General features: G+C 50.0%; 1 protein-coding gene across 1 annotated transcript in view; it reads left to right on the top strand.

Moving 5' to 3' along the window:
• The first annotated feature begins 9,861 nt into the window (after positions 1 to 9,861).
• Positions 9,862 to 17,785, top strand: part of KIAA0040 (KIAA0040 ortholog) — a 34,517-nt gene continuing 26,593 nt past the window's right edge. The window contains exon 1 of the mRNA XM_058660698.1: positions 9,862 to 10,004. The gene's annotated coding sequence lies outside the window, so the exon portion shown is untranslated. The remainder of the gene's footprint in view (positions 10,005 to 17,785) is intronic.

Raw genomic sequence — 17,785 nt, 5'->3', positions numbered from 1 at the left:
GCCAGCATCCCATATGGGCATCAGTTCATATCCCAGCAGCTCCACTTCTGATCCAGCTCCCTGTTTATAGCCTGAGAAAGCAGCATAGGATGGCCTAAAGCCTTGGGAGCCTGCACCCTTGTGTGAGTCTCTGGCTCCTGACTATTCACATTAGATCAGATCAGCTTGGCCATTGCAGACATTTAGGGAGTGAACTAACTAATGAAAGATCTTTCTCACTCTGTCTTTCCTTCTCTCTGTGCAAAATTAAAAAAGAAAAATAGAACCCTCTGGGGCAAAGGAAATGACTCTTTTGACAACTTGAGAAACCTGTTGAATAAAAGCATAAATAATTTCTTTTTTAGATCTCTTGAACATCTCAAAGTTGTCTTCTGCCAGTTACAACTCTGGACTTTTACGCATCTGCCGATATTCCTGTTGTATGTTTGAGGAGCCTGGCATTCAGAACCACCAAAGCAAACAGCCAACACGAAAGAAAATCTGGAGTTTCTTGCCTCTTGGCTCAGTGTCCCTCTCTGGCCATGCGACCATGACAAAAGCGAAGAATGCATCAGAAAGCGGACACTCAAGCAGACCCTATGAAAAACCCCAAATTCTGCAGAGAGACAGCAGCTATCAGAGAGGCAGGTGCAATAAAAGAAAGTGGATCCACTGAGTCTTCCGGGTCCTTCTGGGTTCCACTGGAGCCCTCAGCTTTGGAAGGAATTCTCCAGTCCCCAGGGACCCGCAGGGAGTCCCTCCCCTTCCTGCCTGGGAGTGACAATGGTAGCAACAGCAGCAGCAGGAAACAGGCTTCACGAACACAGAGAATAAACAAACTTTCTATTTTTAGCAGGGCTGCAGCTGCGAGTTTCATTCTTTGGTTTTCAGCTCCAGCATTCCAAGGAAACAGAGGGTGGAGGACTCGAGGCGCGGGGAAAGCCGGCCAGCCGCCCTGGGAGGCAAATCTTTTCGTTGCTGAGCCTGAGCTGAGTGACCGGCAGGCTGCGGAAAGTGGTGTCCAGCTGGGCTGGGCCTCACCAGGGCAGCCAGGCCTGTGATTGGGCTATTTTCAGGCCATATATAGACACAAACAGTCTCTCTCCCGCGTGCTGACCAGAGCCACCAGAGGCTGTAGAGCTTCAAGACCTCTCTGCGGGGCACTCTGTGTCCAGCATTCTTGATGCGCCTACAGCATCTTTTGCCACCCAGCCCACACAGAAAGCTGGCAGCATGAGGAACTTGAGAGGACACTGCGACATTGGAGGTGGAGACTCATCCTCGGAGCTGGGCTGCTTGCTTTTGTTGGCCTGGAACAGGACTGGCTATCAAATACAGGGAGTGCCAAGGTCCCCGCTGCGGAGAGCACACCTGACCTGATTTCAGAATGCCTCTGAGCCTCACTCCCCCATGCCCTGGCCCCACAGCGGTGCATCCTTTTCCTCCGTCTGCCCCTGGTGCAGTCAGACAGGAGGCCGGAAGAACAGCCCACAAAGCCGAGCTGAGGAAGGAGAGTCCCTGGTCCTGGGGGCTTACAAGGAGATAAGTACCCAAGGAAGGGCGCCATGCTCCTCCGGACTCAGAGTAAACATTTTCAGAACTCCCCAGATCTGGGCTGTAGTCGGGAATCTTCATTCACTGATAACGGCCTGCCAGGCAGAGTCCTGTTTGCCAGACCCCAGCAGGCTCGTGAGCGCTCACAGAGCCATGTGGGAGGACAAAGAAGCAGGAAATACCATTACTGGGTAATACACAAGACCCTCCGGGAGTGCACACGGAGTGCTTCTGCCTCCTTCCTGAAGAGACGGTGGTGGAGCTGGAAGCTGCAGGAGCAGAGATGCCCCTCCAATGCTCCCCGCCGTAATCTAGCTGGGCTCAACCACAAACAAAGCCGTTCTCAGCAGCCGAGTCCCTGGACTTTTACTCTTCAGCAGCCTTATCCTGTTACCAATAACATCACAGCAACCCAAACGCAGTCAAATCATAGGAGCAAAAAAGAGGCTTGTACCGTGGGGAACCATGGTGAGCCCCACTGGCCTTCCATATCAGATCCAGCATCCTGAGAACGAGCCTGAGAAGGCTGACAGTGGGTGACCGCCCAAGCGCTTAGGACGCCACCACTCCTGTGGGAGACCTGGGTGCACTTCCTAGCCATCTGGGGAGCAAACCAACTTGTGATGACACCTCTGTCTCTTACCTGTCACTCTGCCTTTCGAATAAAGAAGTAAATAACTCATTTAAGAAGAGAAGAAGAAAGAGCCATAATTAGGTGAATGTGAGTCTCCACAATTCACAATGCTAAGCTCTAGAGTGCTAGGGTTGGAAGAGATCATCCAGGGACGGCAAGCCCTTGCTCAGCAGCCCAGCCAGGCTTGCGTCCTGCCGCGCATCACTGCTGGGGTCAGTGGTTAGTGTTAGCGAGCTGTCAAGGCAGGGCCTAGAGCTCAGAGCAGGCTTCCAGCACCTTGGCGTTTCTGACTCCCAGTGTCTCCTCATTCTTGCGATTCCAGAAAAAGCCATCAGATGAACTTATTTTTTTCAAAGATTTATTTATTTTTAGAAAGCCAGATTCGCAGAGAAGGACAGACAGAAAGATCTTCTGTCCACTGGTTCATTCCCCATGTGGCCTCACCAGCCAGAACTGAGCCAATCCAGAGCCAGGGGGCAGGAGCCTCTTCCAGGTCTCCCACACAAGTCCAGGGGTCCAAGGACTTGGGCCAGCCTCTACTGATTTCGCAGGCCATGAGCAGGGAGCTGGATGGGAAGTGAAGCAACTGTGACACAAACCAGCGCTCATATGGGATCTTGGCACATGCAAGATGAGAATTTAGCCAGTAAGCTACTGTGCTGAGCCCCAGATTATTAACTTTTTGGAAAAGTCCATTATCAAAATTTTCAGTGATTCCCTAACTACCAATGTACAAATTCTAATAATCTTCTAAAATACTAGAACACAGACTAGTGTTGTAGCTGAGTCAGTTAAAACACTGATACAACATCAGTTCCCCATCATCAGAGCGCCGACTGGAGTCCTGGTTGACTTGCTTCCTATCTAGCCTCCCACTGATGTTCCTGGGAAGGCAGTGGAACTGCTCAAGCTGCCTTGGGTTCCTACTGTCCAAATCAGAGACCAGATGGAGTTCCAGATTCCTGGCTCTAGCCGGGGCTACCATGTAGGGACTGACTTAGCAGATGGAAGATTCTCTGTGCTTCAATCTCTCTCTGTCACCCCACCTTAAAAATAAAAAAGCCTTAAGACTAGAATAACCCTTACCAAAATGCTACCAGGATTATGAACGATACTTTCTTCTTCTTTACAGTTTTGAGTGTCTCCGTAGTTTTTTCCTTTTAACAATAAATTTTAAAGTAATCACGGATCATTAAATCTATAGCAGTTAACATTCTGAACCCACTGATTTAACAAAGGTGAAAGATTTTCCTAGTTTTAAGAAAGAAAGTGTGCAAATAATTGCTACTTACCCAAAATGGCCTACCCAAAATGTTTATTCTTCTCTGTATCTTTGTTCATGTGTATTGAATTAGGAATCTTTCACTTTCCCCCACTTTCCAATTCTTCTGCATTTCCTAGATTCTTGTCGCTAGTATATTCTGAGTGTCCCAGCCCTTAATGTCTTACAAAAATTAACACTTCTTTACAAGCAATTTTCTGCTACCTGCTAATCAGGCCAGGGGTCAAGCCCTCATTGAATTATATATTCCGTAAAAGCCATAGCACCCCATATCAGAGTATCCACCTAGCACAGTGCAGGGGTTATTCTAGATTCTTTATACGTATTTGCTCACGCCTAGCTGGATGAATAAAAGGGTGAGTGAAATTCCTTGAGATGGATTTATTAGCTCTGTTGGTGAAAGCACAGTTCTAGTGTGGATCAGATCTTCTGACCCTGTGCCTGTCACACTGCGGTACGCACATCCCTGCAGGCACATGAGAGTGTGTGTTGAGTGTATACGAAGCCACAAACTTTTACATGTTGTCTTTATAAAGCATCCATCTCTCGAGCTCTAGGGATATTTGGTGGGAGGTGTTGAGAAGAAGTTTCGTAACCAATCCATCCGTTCCCAAGCGCAGCAATTCGCTCCAAGGCTGACAGATACGTTCTGTTAGAGTCCATGAATTTGTTTTTCGCTTCCTCGTTTCAGGACCCATTAAGAGATGTTGATGGAATATGTCATTCATCCTGCACACTGCAAATGGAGAGCATGGGTCTAGGCATCAAGGCATTCTGGTCCACGTATGCAGCCATAAAGGGCAACCAGCCTCTTCAAGTCCCACCTGCTCATTAGTCCCGTCTGTCTAACATACCTGTGTGCATTATCCATAAACTGACAATTCACAAAGCTCAATGTGTTGGTGTTATCACTCCAGATCAGTTCATTTGATTCTGTCCCATAGACATCCCAAGTTTGTCCAGGTGATGAAAATGGGCAGCAGTGCACCCTGAATTTAAAACTCAAACCTACTATAAGCTCTTCCAGACTAGAATCTTATTCAATTTTTACATCTAATGGCTTGTTTTTTAAAGATTTATTTACTTGCAAGATGAAGAGAGAGAGAGACAGAGAAGGAAAATCTCCCTTCTACATTCAATATGGGATGCAGGTGTTGGCTGGGAGCATGCACTTAGGCTGCAATGCCACAAGACCAGGTCCTATCTTAAACTCTGCATTGTTACTAGGGACATTTTTTGGCCTAAATAAATGCATGTCTAACTATTTGTTAATTCTGTCTGCCGTTTAACCTTTGATACATCTTTTGATTTTGCCAAATCTCACATCTCTCATCTGTTAGATGGGCATGACAATGGTACCTCACAGGATTGTTAGAAATCCAAAGGCAGTATGAGTTAGCTGTTAGTCCAATGCTATGGCGCAGAGACAGCAACAGGTCAATAGTAGTTAAAATGGACAGAAAGTGAATGCAGTTCTGGTCACTGAAGGCAAACCCATCGTTTCATGAAAGTTGTTTTGTTTTGTTTTGTTTTAAAGATTTTATTATTATTGGAAAGCCGGATATACAGAGGAGGAGAGACAGAGAGGAAGATCTTCCATCCGATGATTCACTCCCCAGTTGAGCCGCAACGGCCGGTGCTGCGCCAATCCGATGCCGGGAACCAGGAACCTCTTCCAGGTCTCCCACGCGGGTACAGGGTCCCAATGCACTGGGCCGTCCTCGACTGCTTTCGCAGGCCACAGGCAGGGAGCTGGATGGGAAGTGGAGCTGCCGGGATACGAACCAGTGCCCACATGGGATCCCGGCGCGTTCAAGGCGAGGACTTGAGCCGCTAGGCCATGCCGCCGGGCCCTCATGAAAGTTTTGTAATCCCTTCCTTTTAAACTTGTCTCAAAAAGAGCTAGCTCAGCAGATGCAGAGGAAATTTGTTCACGGTAACCCTTATGTTCTGAGTCACTGAGGTAGTTAAGGAAGCAACCGGCAAAGCCACAGTCATTTTGTGGGCCCTCAGGCAAGAGGAATGAGCAATTTCAGCCTTCACAAAAATTTCTGCCACAATGAACGTTCTGGGCTGGACAGGTAGGGGTTTCCCAAGCACCTCTCTGACCAAGTAATGAGACTGATTCTACCTGGGCCATGTAAATGCTATATGAAACCCACTCAATAGGTAAGTAAACCCATCCCTGAGAGAAGCGTAACTGCAAAGAGAGGTGCAGTGAGAAGCCTATTGGGGCTCCCCTCCTTCCCTGAGAGGCCTGCCACAAAAACAATCTGGAGACCTGCTGTTTACATCTGAACAAAGCCTGCTGAATCCCCACAAAGAGCCCTGAGTAGCAGTGCCTGGTCAGTTTACAACAGCCAGTGAGAGTGCTGTAAAAACAGCTTTAAAGACACAGCCCTGGGGGACTGTCAACCAGAAACAGAAAATGAAAACTGAACCCTTTAGAGCACCAGAGGCGCAAACGAAGGGCCTCCCAGCCGCCACTCCACTCGCTGCAACTTACAGGATCGCTGAAGAAGGCACAGCATGAATGGAACAGAATGGGAAGACAGGTGGACAATTAGAAGAGACTTCTAAGAATCTCTTGAACTTGCCCCACTGCAAAGATTTGAAGCTGTGGCCATAAGAGTAACGTTTTTTTTCTGTCATCCTTGGTACAACACTGAAGACACTTTGGACACTACGTAGAAAAAAATGTTCCCAGAAAAGTATGTTGTTGCAACTGTTTTTAGAGGAGCTGTCACAATCAACAATTCATATCAGAGTTAGCCAATTTAGGGTACAAGACCTAAACATAAATCTAATTGCAAGAGATATAATAGCCAGTATGAGGGCAGACACTTAAATCTGTTCAGAAATCAAAAGCCAAAATTAAAAGGCAATGCCTTTTAAATATGCCGTGAGACTTAGGCAAAAAGGCTTACGCAAAGGGCAAAGGTCATAGAATGAAGAAGTGGCTTTAATATCGCCCACTGGTTCAGATCAAAGCTCTGTGGAATCCAGGAGTCTTTTGTCCACCAAAACCCCCGGGTAGGCACTGTGTGAAGTGGGCCTTGCTCTACTTCCAGCCACGTGGAGTACATCTCTGTTTCCATCAGTTCTCTGTTGTGGCCCTTGCATTCGCAAGCCATCCAGACCCCTATGGAATCCATTTCTGTTGCCAGCTTGCACCACCTCCGGATAAGAATGCATTCCACAAATTCATTACCTGCTGTGTGAGGTAGTATTTCCGCTGACTTGTCCTGAACTTGCCTCCCTGATGCTTCCGTAGTTGCTGTAGTTGCTGTAGTTCGGGATGCGACCAACAAGTCAGTATTCATCTTATCCACATCATTCGTAGCCTGATCATTTCCTCCTGACCACTCTTGCCTTGGCAACAGGCCTTCTAAGTTCCAGTCAGTTCCTCAAAACATCCAGGTTGCTGTTCAGGGACTTCCTCTAAAACAGTGTTGCAAGTGAGAACATGCCAGTTTCAGGTAAGAGCAAGGTCATGTTCTCAGTTTAATATTTCCCCACCCAAAGAACAGACCCATTTTGTGCACCATTGTCCTGAGTGCTACCCTATTACAGTAGACACAGAGTCCACCCTTGGCCCGATTTGCAAACCAGAAGGTAGGCTGTCTACAGGCGGTACCAGTGGGTCAGTTCTGTCTAATACCGCAAGTCAGCCTGTCTGAAACAGGGTTTCACCAAGAAAGGAAAGCAAATATAGACAGTTGGAGCTTTCAAAATAGGCTCATGTTGAATACTCAATGTGCCACTGATTTTTACAGCATGTGAGAACAAGGCAGTAGCGCCCACCTTTTTTTCAGCTAGTAATATATAGATGTGAAACCAGAATTCAGCAGGTGCTAAAGTAGATAGGAGGAAAGGGGCCATCAAAAAAGGGGCTCAAAGTTCTGCTCTAGTTCATAAACTGGCTTACTTTGTTGTTTTTTTTTTTTTTTTCTAAAATGAAGTGTTAGTATCCCTTTTCACTCTGGTAGGAGTCCACCAACTTCTAGACCACCTTCCAATACCCTTACTGAAAATAAAAAACCAAGATGCTGCACAGTGTCATCCCACTGTGGCTGCCCAGGGCCATTCAGCAGTTCCTAGGAAGTGGGACTCCAAAGCCAGGAGAATGATACAGTAGGCTGGTGCTCTGAGCTGCTTTCACATTTAGGGGGATACCAACCCCCCAGAGCGAGAATTCCTGCATGCCTTCTCCTCTGTCACCTTGACATCTGCCTGATGGTGTTAGTCTAGACAAACTTGCAGCCCTAGCAACCCAGTGCAGGCAAATACATCCCAAAGTCCCCATCGCTTTGCTGCAGAAGTTATTAGCTGTGAGCACAAGGCTTGCCTGCTTGTTGAGGGGGAGAGCTTAGCGAGTCACACACCTTACGTGTGGCCTCTGCTTTTCTTTCTACCTTATCAGCCACGCCTGGGAAGCTCTGGGCTTTGTCTCATTGCCTTGGTCTCTTCCTGTGAATTCTCCAATTCTTCCTGTGTTCTCCAACAGCAGCCCTACATGACTGTCAGGTCAGCCACAACCAGTCTGTATGGTTGCTCTAGATTTTCAGCAAAGTGTTTTCATAGCCCAATTCCTTACTGGTGTTTCCGGAAGTTTGCACATTGCCGCTGCTCAAGGGTGGAATTCCTTTATACAAAGCTACTTTATGCCCAACAAGTGAGGCTATGGAAGAAGCCAGAGTAGGAGGTGAGGAATACTTGGAGATCCCCCCACTTCCTCCAAACCTGGGTCTCCCCATGTCTAAAGATGAGGGCAGTGCCGTATCTTGAGAAGCTGTTGTGTAAAAGACTGAATGACATGCATAATGCTGCAGAAATGGCCCTCAATCGCAAAGCCTCCGGCTGGCACTAAGCCCCGTGCAGGTGCCCCTCCAGTTGGCACTAAGCCCCGCGCAGTTACCCCACCAGCCTGTCTGCCCCCAAGCTCTAATAGACTCCATACAACCTTTTGCTTCAGGCTCTAGTCGTAAGGGAACCAAGTCTACACAGGTAAATATTTGTAGGCTCAAAATGTCATTAGAGATGGGGCTTTTCCAGTGTGGCAAACACATCACACGGCCAAGTAATTGCTTTGGTCCATGTCTAAGAACACCATATCTTGTCTCAAAGCTGTGCCGGCCCTGTCCGACTCTGTGCTCACCAGCCTGATGGTGGAACTCCTCTTTCCCCTGTTCCCATTCATTTCCAGACTTCCTGCACTACACCTGGATTCCGGGGAAGGAAGTGCTCATCTAACCCTCCTTTGAAAGAAAACATGTTTTTGTTTTGTCCCATTCCCTGACCATCCGTGGCATTTCTGGCTGGAATGCTGGGTTTTCTCTTTGGTCTTTCAGCTCAAAGCCATTTGGTTCCTCCTGCATAAACAGAGGGTGCTCGCCCTTCTTAACTGTAACATTTTGGCTGCCCATGTCATTTTCATGCTGTCACACAAAGGACACGGTGTTGACACAGTCAGTTGAGAGCAAGTCCCAGCCCAGCATCTGGTACCGGTGCACCTGGCAGACTCAGCCAAAAAAGCAGAAACTCGAGTCTGTGTCGTGGAAGGCTCTCCAAAGATACTTCTAGGAGAGCCCGCTACCCCAGCCAGATCCTAACATCATCTCCATCCACCCACAGCGAGCTTGGAAACACACGCCATGCCCCCCTGCTCCGGCCATCAGAGAGATCTGTGTCCAACATTACCCAGCAGTCTGGCTGCTCAGAGCTGGATCCACAAACTTCGACTAGAAAGTGGATAAAACACAAAAGGGGATGAGAGGCAGCTCTGCTGACAGCAGTTACTGGTTCTTGGTTTCCCCAACTCCTTCAGCGAGGGCCTGCAAGACTTCCCCAGGTATGGGCCGCGCCTCTCGGATCCCTCGGTGTGCAGAGAGGCGCTATCGTTCCGGTCCACCCGCACACGTTGGCCCCACGGTACCCCTCTACACTCCCCCGACTCTCGGAGAACTCTGCACAGTCTGTATCCCCAAGTTTGTGTCTCACGTCCCAGGGAACCCCGGTGAGCCGGTCAACGGGAGCGCTCAGCGTCCTGGAGGAGGCGCCACCCGGGGCCAGGCCTCAGGGGCAGGAACACGTCACGGCCGGGCGGAGGGGGTGCTGGCTGCAGGGCGAGCGGGGAGGGCGGTCTGGGGCGTGGGCGCCCCGACCCAGGCGCACCAGGACTTGATCAGCGCCGGGTGCAAAGCCTGGGCCGAGCCAGGCAGCGCGAGCGCCCGCGAGCCCAATTCAGGAAGTTGTGCGTCTGGCATCCAGGGGCAGGACCGGACGGGAGCGCAACCTCCAAGCGGGCCAGGCGGCCGCGGTTGGCCGGCGGGAGCGACGAGGGCGCATTCCGGGCGGCGGCGGCAGGTAAGCTCTGGGCGGGACGGGGCGGCTCCCTCCGAGCCCGGGCGGCGGGCGGGCGCGGGGCGGGGATCCGGCGGCTGGGGCGGACCGAGCCCTCGCTGGCACTGCTGCCTGCGTTGCGGTCCCACGAGACGGCACCCGACACGTTCCTGGGCCACCGCTTCTCCAGGAAGCCCGACTACGGACGGAAAGGTGAGTTTCCAGATTTGTTGTCGTTGGTGTGTGTGTGTGTGTGTGTGTGTTTTCTAAAGTACTGCGACGCGACGCCGCCCTCGTTTGACAAGGGACTTCCACTCCTGTGTCAGTTGAGAAGGATGGCTCCGGGCACGCGCGGGACGGAGGAGCTGCTTCTAGCTGGGCTGCTGGGGTGGCTCTGCGACCTCCTCGGCGAGGGTCCTGGACCGCGCCCCCCTGTCTGGAGCCGATTCCGGGGCGCGCGGGGCGGCCACGGGGGAGAAGTAGTTGGACAGGGACAGCTGGACTTTCTGTGTGCCTCGGACAAAGTCAAGGCCTGGCGCCTCCCGAGAGCGCGTGGAGCGTAGATGTTTCCTCCCCATGCTAGGTGAAGCCCTAATTTCAATGGGACCCTGAAGTTAGCCAAAAAAAAACCGAAAATATGGCCCAGAGCCAGGGGCAACGTGGGTACCTGTCTGCCAGTCTCCAGGCCTCCAGGAAGTTGGCCGTAACACAGATTATCTTCCTAACCTCTTGCACTCGGGCTGCGGTCCCACCCCAGACCCACTCCGTCCCTGAAGGTGGATGCGCTTTCCTGGCGTATTGGAGAGTTTTACGGAGGGGTGTGTGTGGGTGTGTGGGTATGCGCGCGCGCGCGCGCGCGCGCGCGCGCGGTTACTGGGCAATGCTAGAGTTAACTCAGTGATAGAGATCAGCCAGCGGGAGCCCCAGTCCTGCCTGGGCTGGTGCTGCAGGGAAACTCAGAGGAGGCCTGCACTTGCCCTAATTTAGCAGAAAACACGCAGCCAGGGTGCCGGATCCTCCCAGGCTGCCCTGTGGATCCTCCTAGAACATACACCTGAGTGTCTCAGAAGCGCCTCCCATCCAAAACTATTGCACTTGGTTCACTGGGGGAAAAAAAAGAAAAGCACGAGAACCTGAAGCCAATTTTAAGAAACTTCCACTCCTAAATCCTGCTGGATAACCAGAGTCTTACTTTACAAAAAACTTAGACATTAAAATTGCATTGTTCCATCTTGTCTCTTTCATAAAAGATTTGCAAATCCTACCTAAAGAATTTTACCAGGGTCTTTCTAACGTTTAAGTTGACTCACATCCGTCAACCACTTAATTTGATGGTCTACCCTTGCCCAGTGCTGGACTGCGGGCACATTATACAGAAATGTCTGATTACGTTTTTTGCTTTGTCTGAAATTCTGCCTCCTCATCCTCACTGCATAGAAAATGTAGAGAAGAGACACATTGCAACACATGTTTCTCTGGGTTCCATCCCAGATCACTACTATCCTATGGAATGGAAAGAGGATTTCTTCTCCCTCCAGTGAGTCCTGCCCATCCACTCAGAGGGATGTCACGGCTTTGGGGGAACCTGGCCTGGTAAATAAGACAGGTACAGATACATACTACAGTTCAGAATAAAACCCATCCCAGCCATGGGCCACTGGAATACCCCGATGGAGGGAACAGGAATGTTTTCCTTGGAGACCATCTGGAAAGTCAGCACTGAAGAAGTGATGGAGAGTCATGCTGTGGTCAGAGTGAGAACAAATCAGTGATAAGGTCTGGAAGCAGCTTGGAGTGGGGACTGTGCCACTTGGGTACAAAGAATGAACTGTCCTGTAGCACTGGGAAGCTGTTTTGGTTTTCAGGAGAGGAAGAGTATAGTCACATTTGCATCTGGAGGGAGAACCATTGGCTAGATGGAAGGAAACTTGGAGGTATGGGGAGCAGAGTTCATGGGGACCTCAGAGGCCAGATGAGGAGCAGTGGAGTTTAGGGGGCAGAATCACTCTAAGTGAGTCTGTTAAGGGAGGAGTGTGTGTATCCCAGGGCTGAGCTGGAGGAAGGAGGTGGTGCGCTGTGTGTGGTGTCAGGCCTGGAGATGGTACGAAGAAGAGGAGCGGACTGTACGAGAAGGTCAAACAGAGAGCATCCCGGTAGACATCTGTGGCAAGCGGTTGGCGTACAGGACTAGTGGTAGGAGAGAGGTGGAGGCTGCTGCAGCCCAAATGTTGTGCCCAAAAGCAGTGTGGAGGCAGATGACGGCTCAGTGATGGCTCCATCAGTGAGAACTCATCAGTGATGAAGGGTCTTGGACTGGGAAGTAGTGGCCTCTAGATGTTTCTATCATGTCGTGTGGTAACTTACAGGTGACTGTCCAGACTCGCAAGGGTTTCTGGCAGGGCATTTCCTAAAATGGTGGAGAGAATTTGGGGTCAGTAAGTCCAGGCGCATTTGCCATGTATGAATCCCTAGGAATCACTCCCCATGTGAAAAACCCCACTTTAGTTGTACGATCTGCTAGGACTTCTCCAGAGATCAGACCTCAAGTCTCCCGTCACAGCATCCAGGTGGGTGAGGCCTGCCTTGGTGCAAACAAGAAGGGTGACTTGCTCAGAATAATTCCAGACCCTTACAGAGCACTTCTCTAAGTCTGCCCGCCAAGGCCCACGTCAGGATCTTGAATCACTTACATGCTAGAAAAACACCTCTGACTCAGAGTTAGACGTGGATTCAATCCCAAGCTTGACCACTTATTAGCTGCCCTTGAACAAGTCTTTGAAGCTCTCAGCTTCATTTGCCTTCAATTTGAAATGGGGATAATTATCACTCCACAGAGCAATGGTTAGAATCAGAATAAAATTGAAAAAGCAAGTACATTTAGTGTGCTGCATAAATTGTAAGGCTCTATGAAAGTGTGAGGGGTTTTTATTATTATTGCTACTCACGCCTTTTGAAGCTATCACAATCAGATGGACTGTGTTGGTGTAGCATCTTGACATCATCTTAGGCCTGGACTTTCAGCTTTTGAATTGTACCAAATGTTTCAAAGCTGTTACTATGAAAGTCTCTAACGTTGGACATCTGTGCTATTTTACTCCTGGCTAAAGTGGTTGGAACCCGAAGAAGCCAAGACCCTGCTAATAACCATGTAGGTCGCCCGACTGCTAGGAGCGTGTGTGGCTAGAAGCAACCGGGAGTCCTCTTGGGAGGGGATGAACTGGCCCCACTTGCATGGGACCAGGGAGGACCCCTTTTCCTAATCCTCACTGAGGTGTTGGTTAAACCAGTGGTGGCCCTGGTTGATGCTTTCCTGTGTTCTCATGTTCTAACCAGAGAAGTCCATGGTTTTCGAGCTTAATACCAACATCAAACGTTCAAGTAAACAGGATTCTCATGGGGGCTAGCTGTTGATGAAGAAGAGGAAGTAACCTAAGATTCAGTGAAAACCATGGTTGTGAGCCAGCTCTACTCCCTGACTTCACCAGCAGGCACATCAGGGCTCAGGGAGTAAAGGGTGTGGCCAGGTCCCACTGCTGGCTAAAGGAATGAGCAGATTACAAGCCAGGCCTGTATGTTCAGGAATACCCAGGACTCTAGGGTCTCTGTCACCTAGACTCTTTGTACCTCACGCATGGGAACACATGCAGGCACTCCACGACTGAAGAGAGGCAAGGTAGGCAGACTGTGCTTGGAGGCCAAGTGACACGCCAGGACAAGCAGGGGCCTGTGCTGAGAGAAGCAGATGGCTTCATGCCTTAAGAGTCTCCACAGCACCCCACATCCTCCCTGCCTGTTCTTTCCTCAAGATAGCCCGAAGACCCCTCCAGAAGGGAAACCACTTGAGGTTGTGCCCAGGTGTCATGGTGATTGTTCAACCTCAGGGCTAAGAATGTGCTGCAGAAGAGCAGATGAGCCGCCATCAATGTGTGGCTTACCATGCAATGTGAAGGCCTCAGGTGACCCACTGCTGCTCTTGAAACACATTACAGGAGCAGTAAGAGAGATAAAGGCTGTGGCAAGACAGGCTTTTTAAACCTCTCCAACCAGTGAAAGGGAGACATCCAGCAAGTTCTCTGAAGGCAGTCCCCAGGTAGCAGTCCGCTCAGGTGTAAGGCCTTGCCCCCACATCAGGTGGAGCCATCTGAATAGAGCATCCACAGGGGACATGGGTGGACATTCAGCAGAGAATTCAGCAGAGAATTCAGAGGGTGGCTAAGTTCCCAAATGGACTTTGCAGAAAGCAACAAGCCTTTCTTGGGCAACTCCCAAAGGGCTGTGAGCGCATCCAGATTCAGTCCCCGCCTCTGGGAAGAGTCTTGCTCCCACGGTCATAAGCAAGCCACTTTGTGAGTTTGTCACTCAGAAACGGAGAGATCTGAGTGTCGTGTGGCTCGGCCACTTAAGTCTTGCCCTGGACCACAGCCCTCTGTCGCTGTCTCCCACCATGAGGCTTTCTGCTGAGTTTTATTCATCACTTAGATACCAGTCTCATTTCAAGCTGCAGAGACTTGAAGAAAACCATATGATTATTTTGTTGTCTTCTGGGAAAGTCAAAAAGAAAATTGGTGGAAGGGATGGGGAAACATCTGACTCAACAACAATCAACAAAACTGCCTGTTGGAGCACTGTGAGTGTTCAGCTTGTCCTAAGAGCCAAAAGAGTTAGGGTCTCATATTGAGGGATGAGGGTAGAAGCTGGGGGTGGGCAAAGAGAGGACCCATGGGAAGTGGGAAGTTTCGTTCACTTTAGTGTTATGAGAACAGTCACCACCTTAAATGTACTATGTGTTAACCTAAGTGACATGTGACAGTGGCCACTGTGCTGTACCCTGAATCAGGAGCCTACTTAGTCGCTTTTCAACCAAATAAGATACTGGGCCTGCATCTTTCTGCTTGTGGCTTCTCCTGTTAGATTGTTAGGTAACTCCCCCAGCAGGCCCAGCTGCCGGCTTTCAGAAGCCCTGCTCTGTGGTCAGCAGACATCCAAAGCCCTGGTTAGAGTCTGCAAACGCCAGGCAGCTACTCAGTCCTGCTGGCCTGCAACCAGCAGGAGCTAACACTGGGGTGAAACTGACCTTCCCAGTGATAAAGGTCAGACCATTTGCCTTGGCTCCCACAGATTTTGTTTGCATTCTTAGTTGAATGGTCGTGCTAAGAATTAGAGGCTTGTAAGAGGACAGCCACCACTTACCCATAAGATTGCTGGCACATCTGCTGGGTATTCAACACGACCCTGGGGAGAAACAGCAGAACTGAAAAAGAGTATAGCTCGCTGAAGGCCAGCCCTCCACACTCGTCACCTGTCAAGCCCCCCGCTTTTTTTTTTTTTTTTTTTTTGATTTATTGTTATTGGAAAGCCGGATATACAGAGAGGAGGAGAGACAGAGAGGAAGATCTGCCGTCCGATGTTTCACTCCCCAAGTGAGCTGCAACGGCCGGTGCGTGCCAATCCGAAGCCAGGAACCTGGAACCTCTTCTGGGTCTCCCACGCGGGTGCAGGGTCCCAAAGCATTGGGCTGTCCTCAACTGCTTTCCCAAGCCGCAAGCAGGGAGCTGGATGGGAAGTGGAGCTGCGGGGATTAGAACCGGCGCCCATATGGGCTCCCGGGGCTTTCAAGGCGAGGACTTGAGCCGCTAGGCCATGCCGCCAGGCCCAAGCCCCTTTCTTATAAGTGATGGGGGCCGCTGCCCTGCTTCCTCGCTCTACTGCTGACCTGAAACGTTTCCTTCAGCCCAGAGCCACAATGTGCGCAGGTACCAGCACAGCACAGCCTGGATTAAAGCCCAGATTAAAGCCTGCAGACTCATTACCTGGTGACCACACCTTCCCATAACGCCCCCTTTGGCTGGCAAGCAGAGCAGAGTCTCGGGCCCCACCTGCTAGCTGAAGCCTCCTGGATTCCAAATCAGGCCCCTGGATCCTGCCTTGAAGGACATCGGGACCGCAGCCTTGCCTGGATCGCAGGAAAAGCCCCACTTGGCTCGGGCTTCAGGGTTTGTGCTGTCAGAACGTCCATTCTTTTTTTTTAAAGACTTTTTATTTTTATTGGGAAGGCAGATACACAGAGAGGAGGAGAGACAGATCTTCCATCAGCTGGTTCACTCCCCAAGCAGCTGCAATGGCCAGAGCTGAGCAGATCTGAAACCAGGAGCCTCTTCTGGGTTTCCCATGCCGGTGCGGGGTCCCAAGGCTTTGGGCCATCCTCGACTGCTTTCCCAGGCTGCAAGCAGGGAGCTGGATGGGAAGTGGCACTGCCGGAATTAGAACTGGTGCCCATATGGGATCCTGGCATGTTCAAGGTGAGGACTTTAGCCACTAAGTTTCCACACTGGGCCCCAGAACTTCTGTTTGTATCGCTTTAGTGGGAGGTGGTGGTTGACCCTTCTGAGGAAAGAGCCATGATGTCCTCCTGTCCGGCAGGTGATTGGCTGTCTCCTCAACTGGTCCTGGAAAAAACACCTCGCTGCCAGACAGAGCCTCACAGCTTCATGCAGGCTGGGACCAGGGAGGAGACACACAGGCACAGGGCGTGTGCCACATGGGGAGGGCAGCAAGTACTCCTGACTGGCATTTTCCAGGAATAAGACTATACCGGTTTAAAAAAATATTATTCCTTCAGGGTGGGGCCTGAGAATAAGGGGAAAAAATCATAAACCACTGGGTCTGTGGCCATTCGATCTTTGGTGTTGAAGCAAATGAATAAATGCACACAGAGAATCTCACTAATAGCATGTGATATTTCCCAAATAGCAATAGCGTTCTTTTCCGTGGTCAGCTCCTGGGAGATGTTTGTGTTATCTGCTCTCACCTTTGTTTAACTGAATGAAACTCACATACATAATATTAACCCGTGTGGGAACCCCTGTGCTGTTTAGCACGTAGATAACGTTGTGCGGCCATGGCATCTAGCTCTCCTTGTCTGGGACTTTATTTGGTTCTGGAATGCTTCCCAGCCGCACGACATTCTGCCATTTTTTCCTGTTGGTCTCTCTTCCCCAGTTCACGGTAGCCACAGTCTGCCTTCTGCTAGTGCAGACTGACCCGAGCCAGACATTTCTTATATGTGACTTTGGAGACTGTTTGTTTTGTTTTGTTTTGTTTTTCACTGAGCATTAAGTTTTCATGTCCATCAATGTTTTAGCATATGTATCATTTTTATGGTTGGATGATATTCTATTGGATGCACAGCTCTCAGGGTTTTTATCCTTTCTGTTATTTGGCATTTGAGTTGTTTCTATTTCTTGGCTATGGTGAATATGCTGTAACACATGGGTCAAGGGTTTGGTTGAAGACTGTTCTTCTGTTCTTTGGAACATATAGCCGGGAATGGAACTGCTGGATCAGTGATGATTCTGCCTTGAACCTTTGAGGCATTCCAGACCGCTTTCCTCCGCGTTATCAACATAGCTTCCAAATCCCTTTCCCCTGCTTAGACATCGTGTGCGCACTTGCACGTGCGGGTCTCTTCTTTGATGTTTTGATGATGCCTTGATAAGAACTACTAAATCCTGCTTCTCTTCCTGAAGATGCAGAGTTATTTGGAGGCTTGGGATAGAAAATATCTAGTAGGGCCCGGCGGCATGGCCTAGCGGCTTAAGTCCTCGCCTTGAACGTGCCAGGAGCCCATATGGGCGCCGGTTCTTATCCCCGCAGCTCCACTTCCCATCCAGCTCCCTGCTTGTGGCCTGGGAAAGCAGTCGAGGACGGCCCAATGCTTTGGGACCCTGCACCTACGTGGGAGACCCGGAAGAGGTTCCAGGTTCCCGGCATCAGATAGGTGCGCACAGGCCGTTGCGGCTCGGTTGGGGAGTGAAACATCAGACGGAAGATCTTCCTCTCTGTCTCTCCTCCTCTCTGTATATCCGGCTTTCCAATAATAATAAATCTTAAAAAAAAAAAAAAAGAAAGAAAATATCTAGTAAACGAAAACCCGCTTGGCAGAGCTGAGTAGGAAGCGGCAGCTCCCAGTATTTACGTGGTGCTGTGTATATGTC

The sequence above is a fragment of the Ochotona princeps genome, chromosome 2 (assembly GCF_030435755.1).
Source record: "Ochotona princeps isolate mOchPri1 chromosome 2, mOchPri1.hap1, whole genome shotgun sequence".
Lineage (NCBI taxonomy): Eukaryota > Metazoa > Chordata > Mammalia > Lagomorpha > Ochotonidae > Ochotona > Ochotona princeps.
This window is presented reverse-complemented; position numbering and strand designations above follow the sequence as displayed.